Raw genomic sequence first — 14,376 nt, 5'->3', positions numbered from 1 at the left:
AAAAAAGTAAATAGAAACAAAGGTGTACACTCATTTGCTATTGCTTTATCCCCCTCATCCAAATATGAATTTGGACTTGTTTAGATGGACAAAGAATGAGGGCAAGGCAGACATGTTGCTATGTATTACTGTAAGACAAGAGCACCTAAGAGACCTGACCTTATCGTAGAAAATCACTTTGTGGGGTAATGTCTTTTTTCCCCATTCTGCTACATCCCTCACCACTTCCTTCCTAGCCCGGTTTTCTACTGGTGCCAGGCTGTTTGCGGCTGGAGAGTAAAGGGGAATGTTGCTGGAGAGCTGCTCTCTGTGAGAGTGAGGAGATGATGAGCCCTGTTTTGGCAGTGCCAGACTCACAGACGGCATGTGGAGGGTCCAGGAAGGGACCTTCAGAAGAAGCGGAGCCCGGTGGAGTGACATCTAGGTGGTCACAGTGGAAGGTCATCAGAGAGCATGAAGAAGTGGACCACTATCATCTGGCTACATTCACCCTTGCTCAAGGACCATTGGGTCTCTCCCAGATGCTTGGTCCTGTGTGTAGACCGACTTCCCTGTGAAGGTACTTCTGAAGAAGATCCAACCTGTTGTGTGAACATAGTGGTTGGCTCCTAGAGATTATTTTGTTTCTGCACCTTTTCGAGAGAACCAAGCAAGCTGGAAGGGACCTTGGAAAGTCATCCAGTCCATTCCCACACCCAAAGCAGAGCAACTCTACTTCTCATAAAGCTCTGACCTGCCATCAGAGAGCATCCATGAAGGAGATGTCGTTCTCACTCGAGATAATTTATCCCAGAGTCTCAAAAATCAATTCTGAAAATTTTATGCCTGATACTGAAGTTTGTTACGCATCATTCATGAAAAGTAGTGCCCGAAAGTAAACACCAAACAGGGAAAAGATAACTCCATGTCTCTCACCAACAGTCCTCTGGTTTAAACACAACATTACCCCATTTTCGTTGTTTTGCCCAAAAGAATAATATTGGTGATTCATGTACACTTTCATAATTCACTCTCTTTTCCAGACCTGTTTTTGGACATAATGATACCCAGTTCCAGTGACACACCTCACCTGCATGTCGTGGCTGTAATTACTTTCGGTATCGGTCAGTCAACACAGCTTAATCACGGAAAGCTTTCCCGGTATCACGTAGCTAAATATAGAGCCTAAGACTAGAGCACAAATACACTCCCCGTGTTTGTCACAACCGGGCTCACCAGGTGACGGGAAAGACTCATGACAGCCAGGGCTTATTCTCAATACATTAACTAAAAGGATAAATTCGCCTTGCATTCGATCAACCTGGGAGGCCTGAAAAACACATCTCCATTCGGTAGACCTCAGTCCCTGGGTGGGAAGCGCTATATACGTGCAAAGGGACAGATCCTGGCCAAATCACCGCTCCGTTTATTTCAATGACTGTGCCAATTTACAGCAGCCAGAAGAGTAGGGTCCCAGAGTGTGAGTAGTATCATTCACAAACAGAAATTTCATAACCGTAACCAAAAGGACAGTTTTATCTACTGACAGCATTTCACAGTGAAAATAATCAAGGACTGAACTCCTTCAACCACCTAAACTTACCAACTTGACGTGAGAGTACCACTTATTTCCCTCGTTCAAAACTCACCAGCACCTTTAACAACTGTTTCTCATGTTGAAGTGCAATCTGCGACTCTCACCCAGGTCGTCTGGGAGGATCAACCACCATCCTGGGCTCTTGCCTTTGCTGTTTCCCCTCCTCCGCCCACCTTTCACAGTGCCTCTCAGCCCACCTTTCACAGTGCCTCTCATCTGAGCAATTCCTCCTTGATTTCCCGGCACTGAAATAAAACGCATCCTGCCCTACTTCGGTTTTCTGTAAAAGCTTATTTCTAGACTGTGATTTTCCCCAGAGCAAGGGCTAGTCCACCCTCCAGTGAACAGTGCCAGAATAAGGTTTGGTATGAAATACAGGTGCTTTTAGTCAGCAGGATTTGTTCATCATAAAGAAGCAGATTTAAACAACCAGAATAAAAAAAAAAAAAAGGAAAAAAAGGAGGGTGAAAGGTGGCTTCTCTTCATTTTTTGTTACTTAATTTAGTATCTTAAACAGAAAAATTAATCTCATCCCATCCTCTTCCCTAGGTCTGTTAAATTTCTGCTATAAAGCCAACCTTTTTTTTATTTCTAAAAAACTCAAAGAATGCCAGTGTAAACCCCTTCTGAACAGCTGCCACCCCTGGTACGAAAAAAACAGCAGGAGATGAAAATATCTCCATAGGGCAAAGATCTCACAGCATCTCCTCTCAGGATAAAAAGAACTCCACCAGACCTGAATTCTACAGAAGCATAGTTGTAAACATATTTTTGATAATAAGATCTACAAATAAGATTAAATAACTACAAATAAAATTAAAGCATAAATACGTGCCTGTGAATATTCATGTGCTTGGTGCGCACCACCGAGCCCAGCAACAGTTTGATTTCCCCCCCACACCCCTCAAATAGATCTGGTGGTCGTGCAGACAGGAGAAGTGGGGTGACTGTAAGGCAACACTCAGCCCAGGACGCCCCGTTTTAACCCATGTGAATTTTCCAAACTAACAGCTTAGGAGGAAAGAGAAGAGATGCCGAAGCTGAGGAAGATGTTACAACGGCAGATGACCTGGGGTTTGCCTGTCTACCGGGGTTAATGGTCTTGATGCTGTGCGAAGCGTCGCACGAAGAGATGTGTAGAGAGAAATCCAACTTACCTCTTTTCAGGACAATACCCCAAGGTGGGCCTTGGGAGAGACAGCCTAACGCTTGCTGGGTGATGCTCGTCCATGCTGGCCAGGGCACTGCCTGGCTCTGCTTCTGCCTTCTGTTTTCTTCCAGATGGAAGTGGAACCGGGAAAGCCTTGTGCTGATAAAACAGCCCTGGAGGAAAATAACCTGCCAACACTGCTCTCAACAGGGGGATTTTCAGCAAATGGTGGTGGTGGGTTTGGCTTTTTCTGTGAAATGGCCTGAAATTAGCCATGGAAAAATGATAAATAAGCTGTAAAAATTAATAAATGATGGCGTACATAAATATTGTAGTTTTGCATTAGTATAATGCAATATGTCAATATCAATAAATCAATATAATGAAAGAAATAATAAGTTATACACAACTTAGAAATAAAAATTCCTGGGAGAAGACCAATTTAAAAATAAACAGAACAGCAAAAGAGGATAGAGCAATGAATTTAGACGTGCAGTTTCACTCGTGCTGGGCCTAAAATGACAGTTATTTCTGGTAAAGACTAAACAGCATAGTCTCATCTCAGTCAGTTGTCTCCCACAAAATGAATATGACAAGGGCAAAGCCTTCCCTGGGTGTTTTTCTAAGGGCCTCGTCAGGGAGGGTGCCACCAGCTGCTCCGGTTAGCCCAAGTCCCGCCAGCTGTGCCTACTGCCCCTCACCGATGCTACGACTGCTTAAGTGAAAAATAATACCTGTTAGAGAATAGAGTTTGTGTTGTTCTCCGTGACTTCGGTGATTTACACTGACTTTAGTCATTGCTGCTGCCCCTAGGAAGGGGACCCCTCGCGGGACCCTGCCCAGAGCCAGCAGCCCCTTCCCGCCAGCAATGTCCGCTCTTCATCTACCACGTCTCCTCACCAACTTCGCAACCCCATTGAAACTCCTTCTTCCAGCACGGTGGAGAAGATTTCTCCTGAATACGGGATTTGTCCCTGCCAAGGAGGACGCCTTCACTGCCTAATTATTTTATTCATAAGCCGGCCGTAACTTCAAAGGCATCTAGGTGACCTATCTAAAGCTAAGTGAATCCCTCACCTCGGAGGAGACCCACTCTTCTTGATCCCTCTGGGGAGCCGGGGTTGGGTGGCGGAGGAGCTGCCGGGGGAGTTATGTGCAGCCGGACAATGAGAAACACATTGACAAAGTGTTCACATTATTGGCTGATAGGTCTGCATCAGTCACTCATTCACAAGCACAAGGTCTAAATTGCAGAACCAATTAACGGCACTAATAGCCCTTGCCTGAATTAATCTTTGAGACAAAAGAGGAGAGAAGTGGAAGAGCTATTAGCAAATCAAGCTGTACCATCCCTGCTTTATTGCGGGAATCTAAGTGTCTGTATTTGGCTATTATGAACTGACTGCAATTACAGCCCTCATTTAAAATGATTAAGTGGTTATAATTATTTTTCAATTAAAACTTAGATCTTCCATTTATACAACATTGCAGGCTTCAATTAAAGTCCTTTTTCCTCCCTTTTTTTTTGGAGGGAAAAAAGTACCACTGTGCCAAAAGAATCTTGCATCTTTTCTACCCATTAAGAGCCAAATAACATGCTAATAAGGCTTTTGTTTGCATCCCTCCTTCCCGGCCTCGCTGAACTCCTACATGGTGAAGGAGATAAACTGCCAGGCACAGCACTTGCAGTACCTGCCAGAGGTCAATAAAAACGAGCTTGGGAAGTGGTACGGGCCTCGGCTGCTTGTCTGAAGCAAGGTACGCCCAAGTGAAACAGTGGATGAACCATTTTCAGGGCTAGGCACTGCAGTACTGAAGTGTTATTTAGAAAGGGGTTTGGGTTTGGAGAGCTGGGGGGACTCGGTTTGTCTGGGATTTTTGCAAAGAGTGAAACACACTGGAAAACACAGAACTGGAGTGAGTGTGGCAGCAGATGAGCTCAGGACAGGTTTCTTCCAGGTCTGGTTTTAAAAACTAATCTGGGGAGAGAGAAACCAAGATCTTTGTATGTAAATTTAGCAAAGTGAAAACTTTTTCTAGTTTTCGTTTCAAAATGATGTCTCTGTTTCCAACTTTACTTACAAGAACTTAAAGAGATCTAAAAGAGGAAAGTAAAAGGAAAGGAAAGGATGCAAAAAGGAGGTTCAGAAGAAATATGTTGGTCCAGCCAGAATGTATTTTTCTGTGAGTTTTTTTAGCCACATGCCCCAAAAATTTATTTGTGCTTTTCATTACCTATATGAGATTAGAGACCTCTGATGGTGTTACTTGCCCTTGACTTCTGTTGCCAAGCTTGACTCAGGAGCGTTAGTCATCAGGTGAGAAAGACAGCTACCATCAAAAAAGCCAGGCCACGCCAAGAAGTCACTCCTTCCATCACTGGGTGGCCTCTAACACAGAATATCATAGTAAGCTTTGTCCCAGAATGCTGGGCACACCAGGAAACTTTATGTAGAGTACGTTTTGCAATTAGCCAGGGAGGGCTGGGTGGAGGGGGCGACTCAGAGGAGCAGGATAAGAAAGGGTTTGTAGCCCAGGAGGGCAGAGGCAGCAGAGCTGCACGGCGCACTTCTGTTTTTCCCAACAGGTCAGAGCCGCAGCCACGGCTTCACGCTATCAGGGTCTTCAAAGAGCAACAAGGAGCACTTTCCCTCCTCAAGCTCATTAGCTCAAGCATGAGAGACCTCTTTGTATATGCCCAAGCAAGATGAGCTTCTCAGGAAGGGTGAACTTCACGCAACCACGCAACTACTACAATCCTGCCTGTCCCCAGGAGGAGGAAACGTATGGGCAGGAGAGCTTTGTCCACCAAAAAGAGTTCAGGAGAACTCATTCATTGCTGGTTGTTTCCCTGTTTTGTGATAAGGAAACACCCTGAAGGAGCAGCAACACAAGAGGTACTGTTTGAAGATGTCGGCAAACTCCTATTCCCACCCAACCTCGACTTACCTCTACAGCCTTCCCTTTTTCTGCCATTGACTTTTCAATCTCAAAACTAACCCACACTGAAGCGTCCCCAGACAAGGTTATTGTCAAAGGAAGCAGAAAGACCAGACCAGCAGACAGGAGCTGGGACCTTTGAGTGGGTCTAGAGGACAAGTGAATGACATTAGCCCCTGTTACAGGGGCTGCAGTACCCTGTATTGGCACCTGGACACCTTGAGGAACCTAGCTGGCAGGGCTTTTGCCAATATGTCTTCTCTAGATTTATTGGTGTTTGGGAATAGGTTGTTTAAATCAAGTCCCTGGAGGGAGATGACCCAGTGAGCTCAATCTGGGACCCCAGGCAGAGGCTTCTGCGAGCAAGGAACAACAAGCGACAGGCTGCAGGTACAGGATCTTGTCTCACTGACACTCATACAAGCTAAGCACATGTGCAATTAACTGTGCAATTAAATACATTCCCAAACAGTGGATATTCTCCTGGATCAGAGCTTTGCAAGGAAGAATCTGAGTACTGCCCAAACTAATGGATGTATTTAGCTTTGACTTGGTGGCTTTGAGTGACAAGAGAAACTTCTACTGCGAAGCGGTGTGAACCAAATGGCACAGGTATTCTTGATGAAGCAAGTGGGACTGGTCCCCCGGGACGAGCTCCTACGAGCACACAGTGCCTTTTCACAATGTACTCATCCATAAATCGATGCTCTTGCTGACAGCCAGCCTAGGTTTCCTTTCTTTTCTAGGTTTGGATCGATAGGCCTTCTTTTCCCACCTTAAATAATTTCTTGATCACTTTGTGCTGTTTCCACTCATGCATTTGTACACAAATATCATGTGTGCCACTTTTGTTATCTTTCTTCTAGGTGGCACGGGCGTTATCCCTTCATCTCACTACATGAATCATATTCTCTAATCTCGTATTGTATTTGTTACACAACTTCAGCCCCCCCAAGTGTATCAATGGTTTTTTTATTATTTTTACAACTCGCAACCCTTCCTCTTGTGCTGATACAACACTGAGGTTGCATATTTAAGTACTTAAAAGCCAAGAAAGGCAGAAACTGAGGTTAAAAGTAGAATAAAACTGTGATATCTTGTGTGCATGTTGTGACATGCTCAGACCCTACAGTCTTCAACTAAGGAGTGGTTGCCTAAAAGGTCAGTGTGTTTGACATGCATAAGGACTTCAGAAGTGATGACTTGCTGCTGCTCACACATTTCAAGGCAATATGGTGTCCTGAATCCTGCTGCCTTCTTTTATTTCTATCCTGGAAGCAATCCATGAAAAAGTTTTCTGCTTGTGAGGGGTAGACAGGAATAATTTACATACTATATAAATTAAAGTATATAAATTTGATGTGCAATGGTAGACTCTGTTTACCTGACCAGTCAGAACAACTTTAAACGCTGTTTCGGGCCACGGAGCAATGAATTTTTCAGCTTCTACATATTTAAGAAGTCATTAATGATTTCTCGATAATTAGCTCTGGAAGCTGATGTCGCACTTTATCTGAGCGAGCACCAGATTGCACAGAGGCTGCAGGGAGACCGGAGCGGGCATGTTCTAGTTACCATATCCAAGGCATGAATAGAGTTAACACTGAACATTGTTGCAAAGATGATGCTCTCGTTCAGTGGTTTCATGATGCAAAATGGCTCTCTCCACCGCTCACAGAAGGCACAACTTAGTGTTTTGTGGCATCAGTTCTCATCAGCGTGTCCTGGTGCCCTGCTTCTCCGTGGTTTGCCAAAAGCATGGTGTTTTTCAGCCTCTTGATCATCGCCGCCAGAAAAGCTCCACTTCACCCCCACCAGCCATCTGTGTATCTCAGGCTCAAATCCCAATCTTAAGCCTTCTTGGCAAACCCTCTCTATCCCCAAATCTCCCTTTGCAGCATGGATGCCCACCAAAGCAAGAAGTCTGGAGGGGTGGAGAGGTTACCTGGGAGGTGACCCAAGGTAACTGGAGGGAAACCAGAGTGAACACAACCACACCCCAGCTCCTCTCGCCTATCTGCAAGAGCCCCAGCACGGATCAGTGTTCCCCCTTAGCCAAGAGCATCACCTTTGTGTGCTCCCACATCGCATGGCAGGGGAGCACGCATGAGCCCCTGCAGCTCCATCCCACCCACCGGCACGCTGCAGCCACAGCCATTAGGTCCCCCGGGCACAAGTGGGTGACTTACTGAAATACCATCAGTGCCTGTGCCAACCACATCATTCTTATACGTAGGAAAACCGTATTAAACCTACTCCACCAGCAGCAATTAATTTTGGGGGGAGGGAGGAGGGTGATTTTTAACATCTAAAGCCCAAACAGATGGTAAATTCCTGTTTCAGGTTTTGTGGCCAGAATCTAAAGGCTCAGACACATCTGTCACAAAAACCATTTCAAGTCTTTCTTCTCCAAGCCTTTGTTTTCTTCTCATTGCTTTGACACCAACAGATTCCCTCTGGAAATTCAGGAATTGTGCTTGCAAATAATACAGCCCCAGCTTTCTCAAGACCTAAAGCCTGGCACTGAAGAGAACAATTGTATCTGTCTCCAGTTTCTTTGGAAAGACAAAATTTACTTTGGCAGTGCTCTTCCGCGTTGGTGGGCAGAAAGCGCCTAGGACACTCATCTAAATCACACTCTTCATTTTTTTTTTTTTCTTGTGTTTACTTCTTACTTCCAAGAAAGCCTACGTGGACCAGACTAGAAGGCCTCTCAAGGTGCCTTTCAGCCTGTTCTATAGCACTCCGAGTAGAGCAAAAGAAACAAGGAGGGGGTTTCACGAGTCTCTGATTTTAGGATGAAACAAAGAGGGAAGATGCAGCGTGTGAGGAATGAGGACAGATGTCCCTGCGAGGCTCCAGCAAAGTCCACTGGGAACAAGGGGCAAGGAATAAACTCTTCCACCGTCCCCTGCATAGCTGTTAAGAGTCAGGATTTATTTTCCCCCTCCAGGGCAGCTTTCTATGCAGTCTGGGAATTCAGAAGGTGCGGTTGTGCTGCTGGCGAGCACCAGTGCTGCAAGGGAGCATCCTTGCAAGGAAAGAAAAGAAGTCTCCAGCCCTTTAGGGGTTATGCCTGCAGATCCTTCGCATTGTATATTTCTGTGTTAAATTCATCATTAATGGATTTTTCTACTCAAAAGCATTCAGATATATCCATTGATGTTACAAGTAGCTAGACAAGAAAGCCACAAAGAAAAGCGCAGTTTCACTCTAGAAAAAGACACTTTTTCTGTACTTGCTCTTGTCGTGTCTGTATCCTTTGCTGCTGTCTTTTGCTCTTTCAAGGAAAGCAGATAGTCTCTCTTTTTGTAATAAGAGGCTCAATTTTCTATTTAAAAACTTCAACTCCATTTTTTAGATAAACCATGTTGGAAAAGCAACCGAAATGGAGCCGGCACATAATTCTAGTATGCAGAGTGTAGGTGTTTCTGTGCAATGCTGTTAATGTAAGGCTACATGAACCCCCATTTCAGTCATAGGGTGTCTAATGCATATCCTAGGTTGATTTTTCAGAGCAAAGATAGGAATGCCGAATTATTGCATTTGTATTGGCCAAACCTCCCCTCTCGGGTGGGAATTTCAAGTTTTATGCAGAGCACGAGCCTGCTCTCTTCCAAGTTACCTTTCTCCCAACTCCTCCTCTTCATTGGGCAAAGAGTCCCCTCTGGGTTTTCCTGTTCTTAAGTGTAGCTTTCCCCCCCCTCCTTGTCCTCTTTTTCATCTACATTACTTTCTCAAGCTGACTCCTGACGTGGCAAGTAGTGAAACTGTTAAAAACGATCACATCCAAAGCAATGACAAGGTTTAACGTGCATGGATTACTTTGAAGAAAAAAAGCCTATAAATATTGTCACTGGCCACATCAAGAATATTTCCAGGGCTCTGTGTTTTCAAAGCAACTCACAAACATTTGACTAATTAATTTCTACATGAGACGCAGGCTGCAGGAAGAGATCCTGCAGACCCTGCATGCATGTGGCATGTACCAGAGCCTCTCATTTTGTCCTCGTGTCACTCAGAGCACCCTGACCCTGCACAGGGTGCCTGGCTGGTACCGGCTTTCGATGTGTTGATAGGCCTATTGATCTGAATAAAAGCAATCTCTGGGCTGTGGCCTGAATACACAAAGATTTATAATTACTTTGTCTTGTTGGGAGTTGTGCGATCTCTGGAGTTTTCATGATTCTGCTGTTGCAGGAGTGATGGGAACACACCTACCCAACTTGGAAAAAAAAAATGGACTTTTTATGGTGGAGAACAGCGCACAGATTAACCCTGCTGATCTAAACCCAGGGGGAAACTTTCACAACAAAAATATTTTTGCAAAGAACGTCAGGCTGGCAGGGGAAAAGCATCAAGCGCTTGCATGCACATGGCAGGGAGATGCCAGCAGCAGTGTGGAGAGGAGCAGCCCCAGCACACGCTGCCCTAAGTGCAGGCAGCTGCCTAGGGGACGTGAGGGACATCTGCCTCCACCTTCCTCAAACCAGAAATCTCTCAAAAAAGAGATATCGGGCTCAGGCAAAGTAACATGGACCGTAGCCACAGGATGGCAGCAGAAACTCGTCGATCCAGTGCCGGCCTGAATTCTCACCCTGCTATGATAGACTTCCTCGATTATAGGCAGTAAATTGAATCATTTTATTGTCTGGAGGAATTTTCTGCAGTTTTCCATCCAGAGACCTGCTTTGGTGTTTCAAGGAGATGGTACACAGATAAAGGACGACGGCGCCCACGCACGCATCCTGTGCCCCGTGGCACACGGGTTTCCCCCAGCAGGAGACAGGCACCCTTCAAGGGCATGGTGCAAAGGGCTGGTGGGTTAATTGATGGGGGAACTCTGCTACTTCATCTGAGACATTGCGGAATCACTGAACACAGATTAAAAAAAAGAAAAAAATACATATAAAAGGCTGTTCGTCCACCTTGTCCACCTCCCTCCTCCTTGCTGCTCCCTCCCTCCAGGACACTGGTTAACCAACCTTTACATACTTAGGCTTTTCAGTCTTTCCAGCCCATTTCAGGTGCGTTGTTGCTCTTCTTCGTCTTCCCTCCTTTTTATTGACTTGTCGGGCTGCGGTTGTCGATAGCAGCCAGTTGGCTGTACAGCCCTGAACGCACAGCCGGGCGCCTGCAAACCTGCTCAGGGCACTGGAAAAGAAAAATACCCTCCCGCTCCCCCTGCTTGTCCATCCATCTGTCATCCTCCAACTCATCTCTCAAAGGCAGGCACCAGCGTTCGGCCACAGCACTCTGTCGATGTCTGATCTGCATTTTTCCTCCTTTCCACGTGCTTCACCACGCAGAACGGCTGGGTCTGAGCAGTGAGCAGAGGGACTTTGCAAACTTCAAATCAGTGCTACTCCCTCTGCCCTGATCTTTCTACCTGTTCTCTCTGTAATAACGTGGCTATGGTTTTTCCTTTAAAAGGCAAATATTAGATGTTTATGCAGGCAATTAAGGTTGGTAGCCCTAGGACTTTTTTTTTTTTTTTTTAGTTTTCCATGTTTTAGTGAGCCTGATTGACTGTCAGTGTTCAGCCAGTGAACTGAGACATAAATTATGCATACAGATCTCCCATGATCAGCCCCTAGACTAATATCCAGCCAGAAAGTTGGTTTGTTTGATTGTTTTTCTAGTTTAGCTGCTTCGCAGTATTGGCAAAGGCAAGCCAGCTGCTTTTCCTGAAACCAGATTTGGACTTTTTGGTTGAAGACCTTCGCCAGCCCCGCTGGGGCCTCTGACACTTTGCCTGGATGAACAAGGAGACAACACTCAGTATCCAGCCCTGCCCTCCTCCAAGACATCTGCTCTTAAACCCAACCACCTCCCTCCAGCTCTTGGCATCCAAGTCTCCAGGTCATACTCGCAGGGCTTTGCAGAACTGCACAGAAAACAGCGTGGGAAGAGGCCAGTGCAAAGCTGTAATTCACATTTCCCCCAGAGAGGGTCCGGGTTTACCTGCAAAATTCTGGCTGTTCAGATGTTGCATCCAGAGCTGACAATAGTCCCAGCCTCACTTTTCTCATGCTATTTCACTGCCTGCAGGTGCAGAGGCTGGAAAGGAGATGACATTCAGTATTAAATAAGTTATTTGGGCATTCCCCCCCCCCAATGGAGGAGTGCTGCTTCCTCTCCTCCCGGATGAATTGTCCCCCTCTGAACTGTTTTTCCCCATCTCCTTTTCCTGTTCAAGTCCTTGACTTACGTAGAGCCTTTCATTTTAATAGTTTGCTGCAGGTTTTGTAAAGAAACCAAGGAAACTCTTGGACCAAGACGACCAAGGAATTCTGAAGCCGACCACGGTTTTCTCCAGACCATATGAACAGCACTGTGCCCCAGAGACACTGTGCCTGTATGACACCGTTACCCCAGACTTCAGGGTCGGGGGGGCCGCAAATGAGGCTGGAAAGGGGGGATATAGGAGCAAGAGCTGGTGGCTGGTCAGGTAGGGTGGCCAGATAAAGGTCCATTCCCCCGTGCTGACCCCCCTAAACTATCTTACCTGGTGGTGTTGAGTAGCCGTAGAGCTGGAGGAGTGATGGGGAAAGTAACTGGGATGCGGTAGCGCTCCCTGTCACCCTTAGAGAGAAGAAATGCCTCAATATTTGACAACTGGGGGAAATAATGAACTCACAGCAGCCATCCCCCTCCACCGCTAAAGCTCCCACCAGTGAGTCCATAACAGCCCCTTGCCAATGGCATGAAAGGCAGCTGGTGGATCCAAACCTGCCCAGACTCGCTATTGATGCGAATCAAGGTCTATCATCTGTCAGAGAGGTTTCTACACCACTGTGAGCTGGTGGTTTTTTCAACTCCCTGTTAAGAAAGTCCATCCCCATCCAAACATAGTTTAAGTCTTTTTCTATTGAACAGGAGCCTGTATCTCTCTTTAACCAGCATTATCATCAGCAGAAAGACCTAAGACTGAAAGGATGTAGAGATTCAGCTAACCATGTCACTGAAAAAAGTGGTCCTGTTGTGATCCCTTTGATTTGGCCCTAAGAAATCCCATCGAAAGATGCACTAAATTGCTGGCTCATAGAAAAATAGAAGTCATTTTATCCAGGCTTTGAGGGAGATATATTTCCCCCTTCAATACAGTATCTAGCAAGTCTGTAACTTAATTGTTATGTTTTGTAGATGAATATGATATCTTACCAATATTTTTGCCAGTGGTGGGTACTTCGAGCTTCTTTCACTTGCAGGATACAAAACCAAGCAACATCATATCACTACACAGTTACCAAGGTAACTGGAGAGAAAGATACAACCAGCTGGGGTTGCACACTTTGTGATCTCACTTCATTAGCTCATTTCTTTACATCTAGCTCGCTTTTCTAGCTCCATTTCTCCCTTTGCCTTGAAACCACACAAGAACCGCAAATCTGCTAAGTCTCTTATGAGAAAGGTGATACTGCCCCAGTGGCTATTTTGCAAGAGGCAGAAAAACTCTTTGTAAGCCATTTGCCACTATGGTTTCCTTCTGGAAGACATTCGTTCACCTGAAAAGGGGAATGATGGGGGCGGGGAAAGTGTGTCATGAAGAAAGAACTGCCAATGCAGTTGTCCCTCTACCCTGGTGGCCCAAAATGTTGGCTCTCACACTCAGAAGGCCTCCGTGTCCAGGGGCCAAGCCATGACGTCCATCGTCCTCCCATGCCTGGCATTAATTCACTCTTGGGCTTGTGCTCCAGGGCAAAGCAAGAGCAGTGGGGAAATGGTCCAGCAGCGATTTGCAAGGTGTCAGCTGGGATTAAGTCCTCAAGGATCACAGTGCGAGCAGCTCCCGCAGAGACCTGTCACAGCATTAGAAAGGGTGGGTGCTAATACTAGTGCCAGGGGAAAATCAAACTGGGAATAGACCTGATATTCGGAAGAACACTGCATAAAGGTGCAGTGAATGCAACTGCTTCCTAAATGCAGTATTTAGTAAGCACCCAGGTGATTGCAATGCAACATAAATAAAATGCATTCAGGAGCATACAGCTAGAGGCTCAAGTACTTCTAACAATTTGGAAGCAAGGTTCTTCACTAGACATTTTTTAATGCATTTGCATGGCAAAGTGTCAAGGCAAGTTGATTTGTGATAAAATCAGTTCTGAAGTACGTTCAGTATAAACCCAAAACTCAAGCCAGGCACTACTTTGAGAAGTTACAACACTAGGATGGATAGCTGTGCAAGTGTAGACCGAAGAGCAATATGCTGCTGCTGAGACACAGAAGGCATCCAGAGATACAGACCCTGCTTTAGTCCCTTCCCACTGTCAGAGGGAGAGGAGGGTGAGAGAAGGCAGGAGATGGTGCGGGGTGCTGTAACCTGTGTAGCACTCAAGGCCTCTCCCATATGCAGTGTTGATGTTTGTCTTTCGCTTGCAGTGCTGTAACTGCTCACCGACACACCTAGAGACTGCTGTGGCAATGTCTTTACCCTGGCATCCCAAGTGCTCTTATCCTCAGGGCCTCGCACTGGTGAATGTGGAAGCACTGTGTGTGTTACTTTGGGAATCTTGTAGAAAGCAGTTGTCATTGACTTGTGAATCACCCTTACTTCCCCTATCTCACTGCCCTTCCCCTTGTTCCCTTTAGTTTATAACTTCAGAGCCTGGTATATAGTATAGTAGAGAACAGTAATTCACATTCAGATAGATGCTACCCAATACTGTACATGCACAAAGCTCAATAACCAGTGTGTAACACCTGCACC

This window comes from Gymnogyps californianus, chromosome 10 (assembly GCF_018139145.2).
Source record: "Gymnogyps californianus isolate 813 chromosome 10, ASM1813914v2, whole genome shotgun sequence".
NCBI lineage: Eukaryota > Metazoa > Chordata > Aves > Accipitriformes > Cathartidae > Gymnogyps > Gymnogyps californianus.
The sequence above is the reverse complement of the archived record's forward strand: the minus strand, read 5'-3'. Positions refer to the sequence as shown.